Here is a 19878-nt window from a genome sequence, read left to right as displayed (position 1 = left end):
GCAAACCTGCTACAAGAGACGAGATAAACAAAGAAATATACAGAGAGAGAGGTGATTGAAAATTCATACTACAGAAAACTTACCTCTTAATGAATGCTGGAGACTCCTCCATTGTCATTTTAAGCAGGGGTTAAAATGTACCAGGACAATCTGAAATGGTGTTCTGGCACCTTCACTTACTGAGCAATTAAATCTGGCAGCTAAATACAAAATACTGTCAAACGAGTTCATTTTGTGTGCTGCAGCCTTGCAGTCCTTTCAGCCTATGTCACGGAGCTACTTGCTTAACAAGTTAGAAAGTAAAGTCATCCCACGATCCCCCTTGCACTCGCTATACATCTTTTTGTCCTTCTCATCTCTGCTATGCATTCATGCATGCCAATGTTAAAGTTATGGTTGTGGAAATTCTGCCTTAAGTTATCTAGCTAGAGCTGCAAAATGGAAGCATAAATTGTGCAACTTTGGTATGTTCAGAGGCATAATTTCAAACAGCTTAGCAAATATCCACAATACAACCTGTTTCTCATAGATGGAGAAAAAATGACAAAAGGGGACAGACAGGAAGATGAGATTGTGTTTAAAAGCTGAAAACTGCTCATTAAGTGACATTTGATAAACTTGAAATCTTGCAATTTCCTAATTCCAGATTTTTTAATGAGACAGTAGATCTGTACATGATATGTTTCTGGTTATTTCATATTGTGAAACAAGATTAAAAACAAATTGAATTAATAATTTTGTGTTTCTTAAATGGTAGGAAAATATTGGGCAATTTAGCACTGCTTAGTGAAGACTAAGCAGGTAAGACAGCAGTATTGTGGTACAGTACAGTTTACAGTTTGTCTAAATTGGTGTAGAAATGATTGTGGTATTCATAACAATTCTTTGCCCCACATGGACAACCAGGTGAAATATTAGAAGTGAAACTGAGGTGAATAAATATTATTTTTTTCCTTAACCCTTTATTTACCATGGGCTGGCCAGCAGTACAGTAATTCAAAGTGCATATGATCAGACATCTCAGCTGTAATACGTTCTGTGTTAACCAGCTGTTCACGGCAAGTAAGGGCAGGTAACAGGTGCATCGGCGCCAATCGCTCGCTGTTAAAGTATTAAGAAAAATGAGTACAAGTTTAATTATATATTGCACTGACAATATGGATCTTTAGTTAAGTAAAATTGTTGTTGCTACTGTTAATGATTAATAAAAGAAAATTCAGCTTATTTTTCATGACAGGAACAATTTTGAAAAGTTTTCAGTTGGATCAATTTACATTTTACATAGGCTAATGATGTTTAGTGTCTTCCCTTTATACTATCTTTATACTCGCTACGGGTTGGAATGCTGTTATTGCATCTCATCTAATGTCTAATCATAGATTGTTTAATTTAGAGTTTAATCAGGGTTTAATCAGGGTTGGCAGTAGACGAGTTGGACAGGCAACCAAATCTGGGGGTATTTGATGCAAATCACTTTTGCCATTCCATAACAACAACAACAAGAGCTTGTATTCACACACCTTATGCATATTACAACTATGCACACAAAATATCTGTCTTAGATTGCAGATGATTGTAGAGGCAAAGCAGGAGACAAACAGAAGTGACATTTTCTCTTGGTGCAGAAGAGGATCAATGAAATCACCACACAATAGGACAGTTGACTGTGAGCACACAAGATCTTCAATACATTTCCATTTCTTTTGCAATTTTCGAGTAGGGTCATGGTTTAAAACTATCTGCATAAGGAGATGAATTACCTGTTTTTAGTTTCAAAAAGACATGAGGGGTACTTCCTGAGGTCTGACCTGTATAGGCCCATCTGCTCAGTGTCCTCCTCAGCCCTGCTGGTTACCACGATTGCTGCAAAAGCACTGAAGTACAGGTAACTGAATAGTTAAACTGAGTTTGCAATACAGTAGCTTATCTGTGATGTGGGAGTTTTCATTAACAAATCGTGTCATGAATTTTTTTTCATCACTTTTATCATCAGTGGAGGGAGACAGGAAATGGGGGAAGATACGCAGGCAAATTGGCGACAGGCCGGGACTTGAACCCACGCCGCCCGGACCCAGCATATGTATGTGGTCGCCACCTTCACCACTAAGCCACCTAGGTGCCCACAAATTGTGTCATGAATCATAGGGTTTTGTGCCTGGGTCTGAGTTTTGTATTTGTGATATTTCAAGTTTTGTATTTGTTTACAGTACTTAAAGCAGATATTTCCGGGTTGGTTTCTTTATGTTATATTCTCAGACCTTCTTAGTTTTAGTTGAACTATATGGGTTCTGTTCACGGTTTCAGTTTCAGTTTGTCCTGCCTCCCCCGTGTTTCCTGTATCTTGTTGTTAAGTCTCTGTTGTTGTGTTAGGTGTTTTCATATTTTGGGTTTCCTGTTTTATTTTGATAGTCTTTTGTGCTTTGTATTTAGTTTTACTTTACCTGTCTTGTCATCATGGCTTAGTTCAGCTGAATTCCTGTGAAAATCCTTTGATCTAACACAGTAGCATGCCACATCATAATCATTTCACTTCATTAACAGATGTATAATAGGTTGTCTTTTGTTTTTCCTGGGATTTATTTCCCTTCTATCTCCTTGTTAATCTCACTAAAGAATGAAGAATTGCCCTTGGTACCCCAAAGGTAAGTGATTAGGGATATTAATAGAAAGATGATTTATATAGGACTCCAAAATAATTTTTTTACATCACAGCATCCCATTTTGCAGGATCCAAACAATCGCAGGATTGTTTCAAATAAAAAAGCATCTCATTGTTCCAAATACTGCTCAAAAAAAATTAAAGGAAGCCTTTTTAACCAGACTATAGCATCAAGTCAGTTAAACTTCTGGGATATTGATCTGGTCAGTTAAGTAGCAGAGGAGGCTGTTAATCAGTTTCAGCTGCTTTGGTGTTAATGAAATTAGCAACAGGGGCAGCAATGAGACAACCCCCAAAATAGAAATGTTTTTACAGGCTGAGTCCACTGAAATTTTTCCCTCCTAATCTTTTCTGTTTTTTCTTTAGTTTTATATTTGGCTAGGGTCAGTGTTACTACTGGTACCATGAGGCGATACCCGGACCCTACAGAGGTTGCACAGGTAGTCCAACACCTCCAGGATGGCACATCAATACCTGCCATTGTCAGAAGGTTTGCTCTGTCTCCCAGCACAGTCTCAAGAGAATGACAAGCAGCTACTCTAGGAAAGCTGGACAGGGCCGTAGAAGGCCCTTAACCATCAACAGGACTGGTATCTGCTCCTTTGTGCAAGGAGGAACAGGATGAGCACTGCCAGAGCCCTACAAAATGACCTCCAGCAGGCTGAATGGGGTGAATGTCTCTGATCTTCTGGCTTGGCTTGACATCCTCTAGTGCACACTGCCTGGCACTTTGGAGCCCATTTGGCATTTGCCATAGAATACCAGAATTGGCTGGTCCACCACTGGTGCCCTATGCTTTTCAGCAAGTGCACCCTGAGCACATGTGACAGACGTGAATAGATCTGGAGAAGCCATGGAGAATGTTATGCTGCCTCTAACATCGTTCGGCATAACCGGTGTGGTGTTGGTGATGGTCTGGAGAGACAGAGCTCTACAGGCTAGGCAATGTCACACTGACTACAATTAGGTATCAGGATCAAATCCTTGGACCCACTGTCAGACGCTACACTGGTGCAGTGGGTCCCGGGTTCATTCTGGTGCACAATGCCTGGCCTCATGTGGCAACAGTATGCAGACAGTTCCTGGAGGATGAAGGAATTGATACCATTGACTGTCCCCGACACTGTCCTAATTCCAATAGAACATGTTCTATTGGAATTAGGACATGTACATCTCTGGGCATAATGTTTTGGTCCATCCGACACTGCCAGGTTGCACCTCGGACTGACCAGGAGCTCAGTGATGCCCAGGTCCAGACCTGGGAGAAGATCTCCCAGGACACCACCCATCATCTCATTAGTAGTATACCCCAACATTCACAGGCAAACAAACTAAAAAGTACCATATTGAGTTGTTGCAATGAAATTTTGGCAAAATGGACTAGCATACTGCATCTTTTTTTTTGGTTGTCTCTGAATTCAGCCCTCTGTAGGTTGCTAATTTAAAATTTCATCAAACGATGCCGCAATTTTTCATTCCTAGGTGTTTTGTTGTGTTTTATATCACTCTTGTTTGTTTTTTTTACTTTGACAATGATTTTTTTGCTAATGATGCCACATATAGACTTTTCTATTTCTGCTTTGAACTAATGTTTTTAAAAATACAAATGTTCTATTTATTCAGTTAATATTTACCAAAAGCCCCAAATTAACCCTTGTGCAATCTTAACATTCTGTTTACTCCCCTTGTCCTATGGGTCAAAAATGACCCAGCCTACCAAAGCCCCAAAATCAAGCAACTTATTGAATGAATTTTAATTTTAAATCCAAAATCTATTTTTCTGGATGAAACAACCTGTTATTTATTAATTCACCCCATTTCAATTCATTTTTTATCATGTATTTTTTGTCACACAATGCAAAAACACAATCACCAGTGAACAGTATTACACTTTTTTTCTTTTTTACCACAAATCAACAGTCATGACACTTTTCTTTTACACAGCAAAGGTTTATTATTGCTATTATATAAATGTGAAGTAATTACTTCTTAATTATATTGATTGCTCTGATGGCTGCCAGTTTGTCCATCACAGACCTTGCTGGTCTTGACTCACGGTTGTCAAATCTCAGCATTCTTGAGAAAGTATGAAAGATTTTCAGCAGCATTGTGACACGAAAAATTGCCCTTCCACTTTCTGCATCCCAGTGACTATATGCAGCCTGGCCACGGGACCGATATACACCTGCTAATATCAAAAGCCCTATGTAGCCACGCAGGTCAATCTTGTTGATATTTTTCCAGTTTTCTCCATATTTCTGGAAACCCTCTAAATTTGTATTTTCCAGGATGATTTTTTTCGATGGCTGGTGTGATGAATAGGAGAAAGGTGGATGAAATGTCCTGGACATGGGCACCCGAATACCTTGTTGGCCTTGGAGTCATCCTTATGATGTTTGATGCTACTGTTCTTCCCTGGTTGCTGTCTGAATTTGATGAGGACCATGAAGTTTTGCCATTCTTTGACAAAAATGTCTCTCTGTCAGCTTGAGGGGTTTCCTCTTCTTCTTCATCTGAAGATGCAATAAAGTATAACACAGGTAGGGGTACTCGATCATTTTAAAGAAGAAAAACTCAGATGCCATCACTGCTTTCGTCATCAACTTCCCAGACTGTAAGTTAGCAGAATGACGAAGATGTTACCAGATCTACCTGAGACAGACAGATGCCCTGGTTATGCTGCACATGAAAAGGAGAGCTGATGCTGCTATATTGCAAGCCCCAATACAAGCAACAATGACCCTCCTGGGAGCAAGGAAAAAATCCACCTGCTGATGTGACTGTCCAGCACTCAGCCGGAAAATGTACTTGAAAAAGGTGTTACCTTTACCATCAAAACACAGACAGGAAGGTAGCAGCTGTTTACTTAGGGCATGCTGATAGGAGGAGCAAAGCATGAAGTAAATTGTGTGCTGTAACTGCCTGTAGTGTATGTTTACCTTTAGTTGTTTTTAGCTGTTTTCTGTCCCTGCAGAACCATGGTGAGAGTTGGTTCACACTACCAGCAATAAGCCAGACTTGTTCAGGCGGTTGTTAGTCTTTACCAGGGCTGACATATGTCACCGATTCTGCTCATAATATTTATGGACAGAATTTCTAGGTGCCGTCAAAGGGTGGAGGGTTCAGTGGTCTCAAGATCTTTCTTGCAGATGATGTGGTTCTCTTGACTAATCAAGCCATGACCTCCAGCGTGCACTGGAGTGGTTTGCAACTGAGTGTAAAGTGGTTGGGACAAGAATTAGCTCCTCCAAGCCTGAGGCCACAGTTCTCAGCCATAAAAGGGTGGAATGCCCACTTCAGACTTGGAACAAATTGCTGCTCCAAGTGGAGCAGTTTAAGTGTCTTGGTGTTTGTTCACAAGTGAGGGGAGAGTGGAGCAGGAGATCAACACAGATTGGTGAGGACGCTGTACTGGTCTGATGTGGTGAAGAGAAGTGTGAAATCTGTGAATCTGTTGATTTACTGGCAAATCTGTGTTTTTTTTCTTGTTTTTTAATCTGCTGATTTATTTTATGTACGAATTTCTTTTTCTAGTTTGTAGTTTTTTTTTAATTTTGATTAGCTGAACTGTGTTTTGAATTATTTTCATCACATAAATAACACATAACACAAATAAAGATTTCTTTAAATTACTGAAAACTATGTGATGCCAGAATCAAAAGGTGGTAAATAAACTGCTAAATAATGATGTGAACTGTGTTTGGGATAAAGGCTGCTAGTTGCATTAAAGTTTTGATTTTTGTTTTACCCAACATACAAATTAATTGTAACTTTGCAAAAAATAATATTATCCATTTGTTTTTCTTTGGATGGCATTCATTATATAACTAGAAATGCTATGAGTAGAAATGAGATTTGCTGTTATTATTTTGCTATTTGCTTCATGCAGTAAATTATTTGTGGGGTCCCTAGGAACCGGAGTCAGTAGCCCTTGTATAAATATGTTGGTAGGATCAGGGTTAAAATTAGCAAGGTTATTTTAGCCTAGGGCTGCAATGATTCGTCAACATAATCGATGATGTCGACTACAAAAATTAGTCGATGTGGAGTTTTAATGTTGACATGTCATGTCCTAAAACCATGTATGTGATTTTGTAACTGCAATACACTACAGGAAGATATGGGGGCAGTATTGCCTCCATTGTTTGCCAGTAACAATACTAATGCAGAAGAGCGTAACGGAACCAGTGGTGCCAACTTGGCAACTTTGTTGCTACATTTAGGGACTTTTCAGAGCACCCCTAGCGACTATTTTTTCAAAACACGACTAGTGACAAATTTAGCAACTTCAGTGACTTTTAGAAAGTTTTGGAGATAGCCCGCAAACCTGGATTTATGGATTTAGGGCTCCAACTGAATTCAACAAGGTATAAGCAAATATTTCACAAGCTTTATGTGTCATGGCTAAAGAATTTCTGGACCCAAAATGCAGATTAAGACAGCATGTACCACAATTAAGAGCTTTATTTACCACAATGCAGAAAAAGCAAAATAGGGAGGCAGAACTGAAGCTGGCACTAAATGTAACACTGACAGTCAGGAAGAGTCTCTAAACAGAGAGAAACAGAAATAGTTGGTTAAAGCTATTGCTGGTTTTGAGCTTAACAGTCTTACTTCAGGTCCAGGGAGGTTTTTCTAAGGGTGGTCCTCTCAGAGGACAGGCTGGGGTCTGCGGATGAATTAGCTGATGCGGTGGCAAGTGGACAGGCAGGTGAATATCTGAAGGATGCTGGTTGCTGAAGAGTAGTGGAAGGCTGAGGCTTTGGAGAGGGTCCGGTTGACCTGTGAGCTGGGACATCCACAAGGCGAGGCAGGTGAGTTTCACAGGTGAGTGAACAGGATCCTTAGTTGAAGCACTGAGAAAAGTATGAGAGACAGGAATTACAACAGAGCAGGAACCAACAAGGAAACCCAGCCTGCCAGGACCCTGACAATATGGCTGACTTCCAACCCCAAGAAAGTATAATGCTAGTATAAAAAGTAGAATTTGGTGAGTGCATCTAATCAAAATTATCACCTTAAATATAATAATTGATGACTACTACCCTTGTTTTAACCTAATACTGACCATGAACAGCCTGCTTTGTACCAGTCCAGCATAGTGAAGCTAACCAGTGTAGCTTGCACAATACTTGGTATTTTTCATATAACCTTTGGATGGCATTGAGTTTGTAATTTTTTCACAAAAACATAATTATGCAGCACATCCTACATAGATCGTGTCCTGTCTTTCTTACATCTTTCTCCATCTCTAATAGTGTGACATAATATTTTTTTTTCTCTCCCTGAGAAATACAGCAGCTGTACCTTTAGCTAGCAGATGTATTTTGTGACAAATTTTGTATTTTATGTTGGATTTGAAATTATCCGGGGCTTTTACCTGATTACAAAGTCATTTACAAGGGAAGGAGAAATCGATGGAACATCTCTTTACTCATAGTTAAGATCTGTGAGTAGCATAACTCTTGCAATGTTTGAACTCAGTGTGAGTCTATCTATAAATCATGTCATGCTCATAATTTGTAAGTAGAATTGTCACTGTTGCATGCTTATACTGCCTCCAACAGATTTTATGAACTCAGATGAACAGTAGAAAATACTTAAATTTACATTTAAAACAGTACTACAAGAAGCAATTTTGCATAATTAGTACACCTGTTCATTGGGCCATACTTACAGGCTACACAAAAAATATTCAGACAATCTACTTTACACCACATCACAAACCAGTCTGCACAGTTACAGCCATGTGTGTAGTGTGCTCATAGAGAAATTTAGCCACATTTACAAAAGTCCAAAAAAAAAAAAATACTTAGCACAGTCTACAAACAGGGAGACAGATTTTCTCAATGTGTGCATGCAGATTAATGAACTCTCCACACTCTAGGGCAGTCATTGAGTGTGAATACAAAATCTTCTCAACACATTTCTATTTATTTAGCAAATTTTGAGATAATACTTTAAAGCTAGCTGCAGAAGCTGATGAATGAATTCTTTTTAGTTTCAATGACACATGAAAGGTACTTTCCCAAAGTCCGACTTGTATAGGCGCTCCAAAATCATCAGTGTAGATGTCAATCTCCATCGGCCGCTCAGCCCTGCTGGGATCAGTCATTCAAGATAGCTCTATCACTAAACACAAAGTAACTATTAACAGAATCACTAGCTTGATTTTTTTTTTAATGCAATTATGTACAAGTGGGTGTTTACTTTTTTCATTACAAGTCTATGACTTAATTTTACTTGTTGTAAAAGTATGTGAGTAGAACATTTGAAGTGGCACAGTGACCTCTTTAGATGTGCCCGGACCCCAAAAAAACAACGCAGAGTGCTGATGCTGCAGGATGGACTTTTTATTCTGCCACTGAACTGTTAAAACTCAGTGTCTTGAAAATAGAACCTTCATTTAACTCATTTACAATAATAAACTCAAGTTCTCCTGTATTTTGATGAACTGTTTGAAAACTATCAACACAAATATGACACTGATGATTTGGCTTTTTTTTCTGGCTGTGACAATACTTTTAAAAAGTGAACATTTTCAGTACAGTTGCAGCATTAAAGAGGTACACTTGTTTACATTTGTTTCTAATAGAAACCGTGGGTATTGAGGCTTTCCTAAAGACACCTTCAGTATTCAGCTTTGACCCACAGTATTTCATAGTGACCTCCAGGAATGTAATAACTCAAATGATTCAGATTTGTGGTATAAGGTCATAGTAAGGGAAAATGGCGAAGGTACAATTTCTCCTGACAGACTCTTAATCTGTCATAGTTATTGCAGTGGCTATTGCATGACAGTTCATGTTCACTCATCATCTTCTCCACTGACCTTCATGTTTCATTTGGCCAGCTAGCTCTTTTTCTGGGTAGATAAAATTAATATATGCCCCACTGTTTATTTAAATCAAGACTATTAAGGTAAGTGTTTTAGAAGAGATGCATATAATCTATAGCTTTTGGGGAGTACGCAGAATATTGTGAAGGTTATGCTGCCAGGTCTACACAAGAAAAAACACTCCAAGTTTGTACTGCACTTTCACTTGATGTTAAAGGCCAGAACAAGCCATGACCATGGGAATGGCCATTAAAAAATTAAGTAAAACAATACTATTTATATAATGCAGCTGAAAAGCATCTTTGGCTTTGTTTTGTACAATAAACTTAGAAACTAGTCTTGAAATTACCTTGGCTAAAATCAAACCTCTACAAAATTCATTTCAATCTAACGCTATCCAAAGTCCGTCCGTCCATCCATCCAGTTCACTTCAATTCAAGTTTATTCATTTTCTTTATGTAGGTCTAAATCACAACAATAGAAGCCTCAAGGCACTTTATATAGTAAGTTAAAGACCCTACAATAATACAAAGAAAACCCCTGCATTCAGATGACCACGTATGAGCAAGCACTTGGCGTAACTGGGTAGAAAAAACTCCCTTTTAACAGGAGGAAACCTCAGAACCAGGCTCAGAGAGGGGCAACCATCTTCTATGACCAGTTCGGGTTGAGAGACAGGACAAAAGAGGACGAGAGTCAGAGTTTAATAATAACTATTGATTAAATGCAGAGTGGTGTATAAACACAGAGAGAGTTAAAAGAGGTGGGTGATGAAGAAACACATCAGTGCATCATGGGAAGCCCCCCAGCAGCTTAGGCATATTGCAGTGTAACTGAGGGAGAGTTCAGGATAACCTGATCCAGCCCTAACTATAAGTTTTATGTAAAAGGAAAGTTTTAAGCCTAATCTTAAAAGTAGTATTCTTAAAGGGTGTCTGTATCTGCCAGATGCCATAAGAAGATCATTTATAACCTTCACTAATGTTGTTTCTGTACTGTCTTTGTCAGCCTGGCTACAGTGCTGAAAAGAAACTTGGGGTTATTGTTATTTTCTTGAATCAGTGATGAATAGTAACATGTCCAAGCTTTCTGAAAGACTTTTTTTTCAAATAGAGCAACAAACCTTTTTCCAGGCTAAATGAGAATCTTCTAAATTAGCCAGATGCCATTTCCTCTCCAGCTTACAGGTCATCTGCATTAAGCTGCACACTTGTGAGTTATTTGATTTGAGTGTATCTTTTTCAGAAGAGCCACAGTTCACAGAGTCATACGCAGTGAGGATGAAAAACTATTAACAAGATAATCAACCTCTGTGGGAATAGAGAGAGGTATCTGCTCTGTATTGTGTTGGCACATGGAATTGAAAATTACAGTGGAGGAATTATATCCTTAAACTTAGTTACAGCACTTTCAGGAAGACATCTACTGTAATGAAATGTATTCCCAACTGCTGTGCAATCCATTAATTTAAATTTAAATGTTAGTGAGAAATGATCAGACAAAAGAGGGTTTTCAGGAAATACTGTTAAATGTTCAGTTTCCATGCCATATCTCAGAACAAGATCCGGCGTGTGATTAAAGTAGTGGGTGAGCATTTTGAGAGAAGCCAGTTGAGTCTAATAATAAATACAATTCAGTATCGAGGGTGTCATTTTTTAGCATCTACTTGAATGTTAAAATCACACGTTATAATTTTATCTGAACTAAGAACTAAATCAGATAAAAGGTCTGAGAAATTAGATAGAAATTCTAAGGAAGGGCAAGGTGGATGATAGCTAAAAACAAATAAAACTGGTTTTGAGTTTTCAAATTAGGGTGTACAAGTTGGACTCTACCAGTCAGACACTGGTGGAGTCCAACACCCAACGAGAAACGTTTTCAACTTATTGCCGGCAATGTGGACCAAGCTTGACTGAGTCGCTTACCACCATGACAACCAACCACCTTGCAGCTCTGTCCAGCATCCTCCCCCACCACCTGATCCAACTGACCACCAGATGGTGATTAGTTGACAGCTCAGTTCCTCTCTTCACAGGGACAAAGGTGAGGTGAGCCCAACTATATCTAACTAGTATCTCTCAACCTCATGCACTAGCTCAGGCTACCAGGTACTCTCCCTCGAGCACCCTCGCTTCCCACCCTGGACCCTATCCAGGGCAGGGCAAACTGTACCCTTGATCTTACTCTCACAGGGGTCACTGGAATTGCTCTACAGACAGGTAGACAGGTAGAGATCCACAATAGATCCACAATGGATTCTCCCATATTCTTTGGATTACAATGAAATTTACTCAAGTTGGAGCACACTGATCTTAATTTCTGCTCTTAATATTCTAAAATGTGGCCATGAAAATATATAGATGCTGCTGTTTATTTCTACTGTATATGTATAGAGAGTTCTCTTCTTCTTCTGTCTGCATGCTTCTCTGTGACTGATTCCCTGCTGAACATTCACTCAGTTCCACTTTGTGCACAGAGGCTTCCCTGTCTGAAAAATATTCTCAAAGCCATATAAAAAGCAAATGCGATTGGGAACCTTTTTTCTTGGTGTGGCGTGACACTAATTTACTTCGCCTCACACTTCCAAGGCAATTAGCTTTGAAGCTTCTCAGAAAGTATTCTTGCACCAGTCGATAGCTAGCATGGCAAGTAAGAATTTAAGCAGGTCCAATGGGCGACAGTTGATAAATATATCAAATGAGGTTACACTGAAAAAGAGAAACCTAAAAGAATAAAGAAAATATAATTACTTTACCAGTTTCACTGGTTGCCTGGCCCTTTTTTACTGGGCAGTGGTATCATGAAAATTTATGTCTGACTGCCTTTGACTTGATGAGCACAGCACTGCAGTTTGTTGTAAAAAATGATTCAGATATCTTTGGAAAACTTTGCTTTGATTGAAACCATGTAGTGATACATTCACTTTGCTTTGCTTTGTAAATTTTGTATAGAGGAATAGCCTCAGGAAACATTTAGGTATACCGGAAAAATAGAATATACATAAATGTAACTCACTGTATATTGATACTCACGTGCTCAAGGATTATGGAATTTCTAAATGAATACACTACGCTGAACTTTTCAATATTTGAATCACTTGATGAGAGTTATTTGGTTTTTACTGACCCACATATAAGTCTGGATAAACCACACAGTCCTGATTAAAAAAAAATCATTAAATGAGTTTTGAGGTGTCTATTAATAAATTATAACAAAATATATGTTATCCTCTTAGAAAATTTCTAAACTTGATTTACTGCTCATTGGAACCTTGTAAATGTATACTGCAAGCTTGTCTTTTCAAGTGAAATGGCCACAACTTCATCGTGTTGCCTGTTAGGGAACTTGACACAGTGATAACCAAGACAGTGAAAGAAAAGCTTGTTTTCAGTGATGCCAGCATCTAATTTGAACCAATTACACATCACCACCAATTTATGTAGCGTTAAAATGGTGTGATCTTTTCTTGCTTGTTTTTGTTGTTTTTTTTTTGCTCTGAGCATAGTGAGGAACTTTTAAAGGCTCCATATCATGAAAATGAGCTTGGATAAAGTTTTATAAAGGTTATTAACTTGGAGGTGTGAAATTAATACTGTGAAATTTTTAAGTGATGTACCATTGCCATTCATGTATCTTTGCAGAGCTACATTTACAACGCTAACTTTTTTTCACTTGCCATGTCAACAATGAATAACAATAGGTGACAATAAATGCTCATAGCCCATCTCCTGCTTCTGAGGTGAAATTATGAAGACAAAAATGTAGCACACTGCTATTTCTATAGTGTAGCTAGAAGCAAGCAGGTTCTGTTGTTGGCTGCAAGAGCAAATACAAGAATTCTCAGATGTTCTTCATTCAGTGTTCTTATTACTGCACTGACAAAAAATAAAAATACATTTACCATGCAGACTGGATTACCTGGTTTGCATCTGCCTCAATTAGTTTGTTTGTTTTAGTATGAATGTGTTGCTGTAACATATTGGTTCCAGAGGTGGCAGAAGTACAGACATTTTGTACTTATAGTGGTGTGCAAAAGTTTGGGCACCCCTGATAATTTTCATGATTTTCCTTTATAAATCATTGGTTTTTTGGATCAGCAATTTCAGTTAAATATATCATATAGCAGATGAACACAGTGATATTTGAGAAGTGAAATTAAGATTTACAGAAAGTGTGCAATAATTATTTAAACAAAATTAGGCAGGTGCATAAGTTTGGGCGCTTGTCGTTTTATTGATTTGAATACCTTTAGCACTAATTATTGGAACACAAGATTTGTTTTGTAAGCTCATTGACCCTTGACCTACAAAAACAGGTGAATCCAATTATGAGAAAGGGTTAACGTGGCCAATTGCAAGTGTTTCTCCTCTTTGCATCTTCTCTGAAGAGTGGCAACATGGGAGCCTCAAAATAACTCTCAAACGACCTAAAAACAAAGATTGTTCAACATCATGGTTTAGGGGAAGGATACAAAAAGCTATCTGAGAGATTTCAGCTGTCAGTTTCCACTGTGAGGAACATAGAGAGGAAATGGAAACCCTTTTGGAAAGCCTTTTCTGCGCACACGCCACAAACAGAGTTGTTTGAGGTACGCTAAAGCACATTTGGACAAGCCAGCTTCATTTTGGAATAAGGTGCTGTGGACTGATGAAATTAAAATTGGATTATTTGGACATAACAAGGGGCGGTATGCAGGGTGGAAAAAGAACACACCATTCCAAGAAAAACACTTGATACCCACAGTAGAATTTGGTGGCGGTTCCATCATGCTGTCACACTGTGTGGCCAGTGCAGGTACTGGGAATCTTGGTAAAGTTGAGGGTCGCATGGATTCCAGTCAATATCAGCAGATTCTTGAGAACAATGTTCAAGAATAAGTGACAAAGTTGAATTTGCACCGGGGCTGGATACTTCAACAAGACAACGACCCTAAACACTGCTCAAATCTACAAAGGCATTCATGCAGAGGAACAAGTACAATGTTCTGGAACGGCCATCTCAGTCCCCAGACCTGAATATTATTGAAAATCTGTGGTGTGAATTAAAGCGGGCTGTCCATGCTCGGAAACCATCAAACCTGACTGAACTGGAGATGTTTTGGAAAGAAGAATGGTCCAAAATACCTTCAACCAGAATCCAGAGTCTCATTGGAAGCTATAGGAAGCGTTTAGAGGCTGTTATCTCTGCAAAAGGAGGATCTACTAAATATTGATGTCATTTTTCTGTTGAGGTTTATTGCACACTTTCTGTAAATCCTATAAACTTCATTTCACTTCTCAGATATCACTGTGTTCATCTGCTATATGATATATGTAACTGAAATTGCTGATTCAAACAGCCAATGAATTATAAAGAACAATCATGAAAATGATCATCTGCATACCACTGTGTAGATACTGGTCCTGGGTCAGGAATGATAAGCCAGTGTGGAAGTACCTTAAAAAAGCATTATTTCAAATGACCTGTTTGCAGAAAAAAAGAAAGAAAAAGAAAAAAAAACTGCTGTATTTGGGAATACAGTCCTTGACTCAGTAAATATGTACTTTCTTTATGATTTTACTGTGAAGGTAACTTTTTCAAGTCTTTATGAATAAAAACATAATTTTCAGTAAAACAGAAAGATAAAATGAGGTATGCTTTAGGGCAAGGTTAGTTTTCCCTTGTGATTGACAATTTGTTACCATATGACTGTGCAAAGTCCTTTAGTTGATTCCTCGCTCAAAATTTCCAGTTTCAAGACACCAAGGTGGCAACAACAAATGCTCAGCTTGAGTCTTCACAACAGGACCTCAATAATTGATGGGTGATAGCATAGTGGTTACCTCATTAGACAAACCAGTTCAACAGCTCATCAATGCAACTGTCAAATCTAAAACTATCTAAGCGAGTCAAATACATGACATCATTAGATTGCTGCTAGAGGTTGATGCCAGCAGTCAGGAGAATGGCCAGATTGCTTTGAGCTACAGTAACCACTCATTACATCTAAGGTACACTATATTATCAAAAGTATTCACTCTACCACCCAAATCATTGAATTCAGGTTTTTCAATTGCTTCCACTGCCATAAAAAAACCAAGCACCTAAGCATGCAGACTCCTTCTACAAGCTCAGTGAATTCCAGCAGGGTACCGTGTTAGGATGTTACCTGTACAAAATGTCCAGCCATGAAATTCCCTCACTACTAAATATCCCATGGTCAACTGTTAGTGGTATAATAACAAATTGGAAGCAACTGGGAATGACAGAAACTCAGCCATGAAGTGTCAGGCCGCGTAACATCACAGAGTGTGGTTAGTAGGTGCTGAGGTGCATAGTGCACAGAAGTCGCCAAATTTCTGCAGAGTCAGTCACTACAGACCTCCAAACTTGTTGTGGCCTTCAGATTATTGATGATACTTTATTGATCCCACAATGGGGGAACAGTGCGTAGAGAGCTTCACTGGACTCTAGAGCAGTGGAGATGTGTTCTCAGGAGGGAAGAATCATGCTTCTCTTGGCTATCTGATGGATGAGTCTGGGTTTGGTGGTTGCCAGGAGAATGATACTTGTCAGACTGCATTGTTTTGGTGGAGGGGGATTATGGTGAGGGGTTGTTTTTCAGGAGTTGGGTTAGGCCCCTTAGTTCCAGTGAAAGGAACTCTTAATGCTTCAGCATACCAAGACATTTTGGACAATTTCATGCTCCCAACGTTGTGGGAACAGTTTGGGGATGGCCCCTACCCGTTCTAACAGGAAAGCAAGGACCATAAAGACATGGATTAGGGAGTTTGGTGTGGAAGAACTTGACTTGCCTGCACAGAGACCTGACCTCAACCTGAAAGAACACTTTTGGGATGAATTAGAGCAGAGACTGTGAGCCAGGCCTTCTTGTCCAGCATCAGTGTCTGACCTCACAAATACACTTACTGAAAAAATGGTCCAAAACTCCCATAAAAACACTCCTAAATCTTGTTCATAGTCTTCCCAGAGTAGTTGAAGCTATTATGAAGCTTAGACATAAATTCAATAAGGAATTCACTCCTCTGTCTGCTTTCCTGGGTATTTGGGTGCTAGTTTATTCTTCACATTTCTTCTGCGTTTCCATGCTGTCAAACTCAAAAGCTGACATCATTGTTCTAGTCCAATCGTCTTTCTGCCCGCGTACTTCAAGGCAATCAGTCTCCACTTTGCATACTTTACATCTCACTGCTTACCTGTCATTCTTCCTTGCAGACCATTCGTGCAATCCACCTCCTCCCCATCTCCACCTCATCCAAATCACTCAGTGTGCCATCCAATCCTCCATCTTTATCTTCACCACCACCACCAGCTTCTAGACTCCGGGGGGTGGTGGTGCGGTGTCCTACCCTAATTCCTGTCATCGCTGGGATTCTGTTCAGCTTCAATGGGCCATTGGAGTCTAACCTCCAAATAGATTAATTGAATTATGTATATCAATAAATAATGTTCAAATTTTCCTAATGATCTCTCCTTATTGAAATAGCTGCAAAGGGTGAACCCTATGAATTAAGAATGAGATGTCACTCAAGTTCATATGCGTGTGAAGACAGACGAGCGAATACTGTTGGTAATATAGTGTATGTAGAAGACCATCTCTGTGTGCACAACCTTAAAACAGATGGGCTACAGAAGACCACACCAGGTGCCACTGCTGTCAGTTAAGGACAGGAAACTGGCTAAAATTTGCATGGGCTCACCAAAATTGGACAATAGAGATAAGATTGGAAAAACATTGCCTGGTCTGATGAGTCTCAAGTTCTTCTGTTGATGGTAGTGTCAGGATTTGGCATAAACACTATGAAAACATGGATCCATCCAGCTTTGTGTCAATAGTCCAGGCTGGTGCTGCTCGTGGTGTAATGGTGTGGGGACATTTCCTTGGCACGCTTTGGGCCACCATTACATGGCCTTATCATTGTTCCTGACCATGGTTCAATGTCACAAAATTCAAATCATCTTAAACTGGTTTCTTGAATGGAACAGTGAGTTCACTGTACTATTATGGCCTCCACAGTCACCAGATCTCAATCCAAATGAGCACCTTTGGGATGTGGTGGAACTGAAGAGTCGCAGCAAGGATATGTGGCTGAAAAATCTACACGATGCTGTCATGTCAATGCAGCCTGAAATCTCCAAGGAATGTTTCCAGCACCTTGTTGAATCAATGCCCTGAAGGATTAAGGCAGTTCTTGAGGAAAAAATAATTGCCATAGTAATCATATTTAAAATGACATAAAACCCTAAATAAAAAATACAAGTGTGTAGAGAGGGATTTTGTCAGGTTTTATGAATTTTTTTTCATTTAGCTTTTTCAGAAATTCAGATTTTCTTTTTGTTACCTCTGGGCAAAACTGTGCAATAAGGGGCACTTCTTGAGGGAGACTTATAGGGTTAGGGCAGAGGTCCCCAACCCCTGGGCCCCGGACCGGTACCGGGCCGTGGGTCATTTGGTACCGGGCCGCGACTAAATAAAGACTAAATAACTTAGATTATTTGCATTTTGCTTATCTGAGGCTGAACAATGTTTTATTTATCCGTCTATGACTCTCTTTTGACGTGTGTCAACATGCTTGTCTCGGTCACGTGATAGTCACCGCTAAAATTAAACCCACAAGCTTCGCTGGTTCCCGTACCTGTCTAACAAAATAGGTTGGTTGACCTACGTTACACTCATTTAAATATTTAAGTGCTCAACAAGAGTAGATAAGCACCATATAAGAATTAGTCCATTTACCATTTTTATTTAGCAACACAAGGATAACAGTGAGGTGGACCCAGCCATCAAGCTGACTCTCTCTCTCGACACCGGCTCTGCAGCCACAATCCAGAGATGAATCAGAAGCAATTGCTGTGATATTCGATATTAGACCCCAAACTGTCGGATATTTCGAAAAAATGGATTTTCTGACGGATTTTTTATTTTTTTTAACGTTGGATGAAATTCCATGGGACATTTGAACCTGACTGAGGAGATTTCTACTGTATGCATGTTTTTGATGTTTATCTTATTTTGAAGGCATGTTTAAATATTACCATGGCGACCAGAGAGCGTTGTGGTGTATTTATCCGCCACATCTTAAAGGCCGGTCCGTGGAAATATTTTCTAACACTAAACCGGTCCATGGCTCAAAAAAGTTTGGGGACCACTGGGTTACGGTACCTTAAGTAAGGTTACACTCATAAAAGTGGTACCACTGCCTTTCCTTTGATATAGATGGCAATGGCGACATGCTGGCTGCTCTAAAGTTGGGACTGTGCTGAAATGACAAAACGTGACCACATGCATGTGTATGCATTCAAATCACAAACTGCACAAAAATCAGTGAAAAATCCAAAAAGGAAAGAAAGAGAGGGCAAAGCAAAGGTGGGATGTCTCAAAAGTATGAGGAAAAGAGGAAGAAGCAGGGATCCATGGCCCCCATTAGAAATCTGGATGTCCGCTTGGACAGTACATCACACTGGCCAACAATATGTGACAACAAGGGAAGATGGAGGGTTCCTGGGTGCACAGGAACACCAAAAGTGATGTGTATAAAATGTAATGTGCACCTCTGTTTTACAGCACAGAAAAACTGTTCTGTGATGTTTCACACACAGACTGACAGCAATATCTCACAACATGAGAATCAATATGACATAATGGGCAAAATGAACCTGAGCCTATATGTTTCAAGTGTTTTTCAGTTCTTTGTTTCTAATTTTTTGGAAACATACCTGCTCTGTAACAGTTGCCTTATGATCTATGAAAGAATAATTTTCTCTCTTCTTTTGTACCATTGTTGCACAGCGTTGCCCCTAGGCAACACAAAATATATATATCTGGGAGAGGGGATGCATGAAATACAAAAAAAAAATTTGTTTTGGAAATAAAATGGCCCAAAGTGAATCAGTAAATGATGCTGAATAATTTTCAGCATGTACCGTCAAAATGTGTGCAGTAGAGGGCTAGCAAGGCATACCTAAGAATGTGGCTGCTGAATATATGTACGAGGTGTGATCAAAGATTCCAGGAAGGAGCCTATTACTATTACTAAACAGATGTTGATTTAAGTAAATACCTGAAGTTCATTAAACTCACTTTCTCAAGTTCACTTAACCTTGGTAGTTATACATTTTCACTGCTCATAAGCTGACTTTGAACTACTCTTATTTAACTTAAATTCAGATATTTTACATTTTTCAAAAGTTAAACCGGTTTGAAATTATTTACAGCTCATTTGAAATAATATTTTAGTGAAGCTCAAACTCTAAGAAAAGGCACTGAAAGAAAACTTTAATAAACTGGTATTTTTTTACCCCTTCTTTGGATGTTTGAACTGTCTTCATTTCCATGGCAACCCTCTTCCAGAGATTTCACCTTCCTAGAATTGCTTCCCTG

This window comes from Archocentrus centrarchus, chromosome 3 (genome assembly GCF_007364275.1).
Source record: "Archocentrus centrarchus isolate MPI-CPG fArcCen1 chromosome 3, fArcCen1, whole genome shotgun sequence".
Taxonomy (NCBI): domain Eukaryota; kingdom Metazoa; phylum Chordata; class Actinopteri; order Cichliformes; family Cichlidae; genus Archocentrus; species Archocentrus centrarchus.
Note: the sequence above shows the minus strand (reverse complement) of the source record.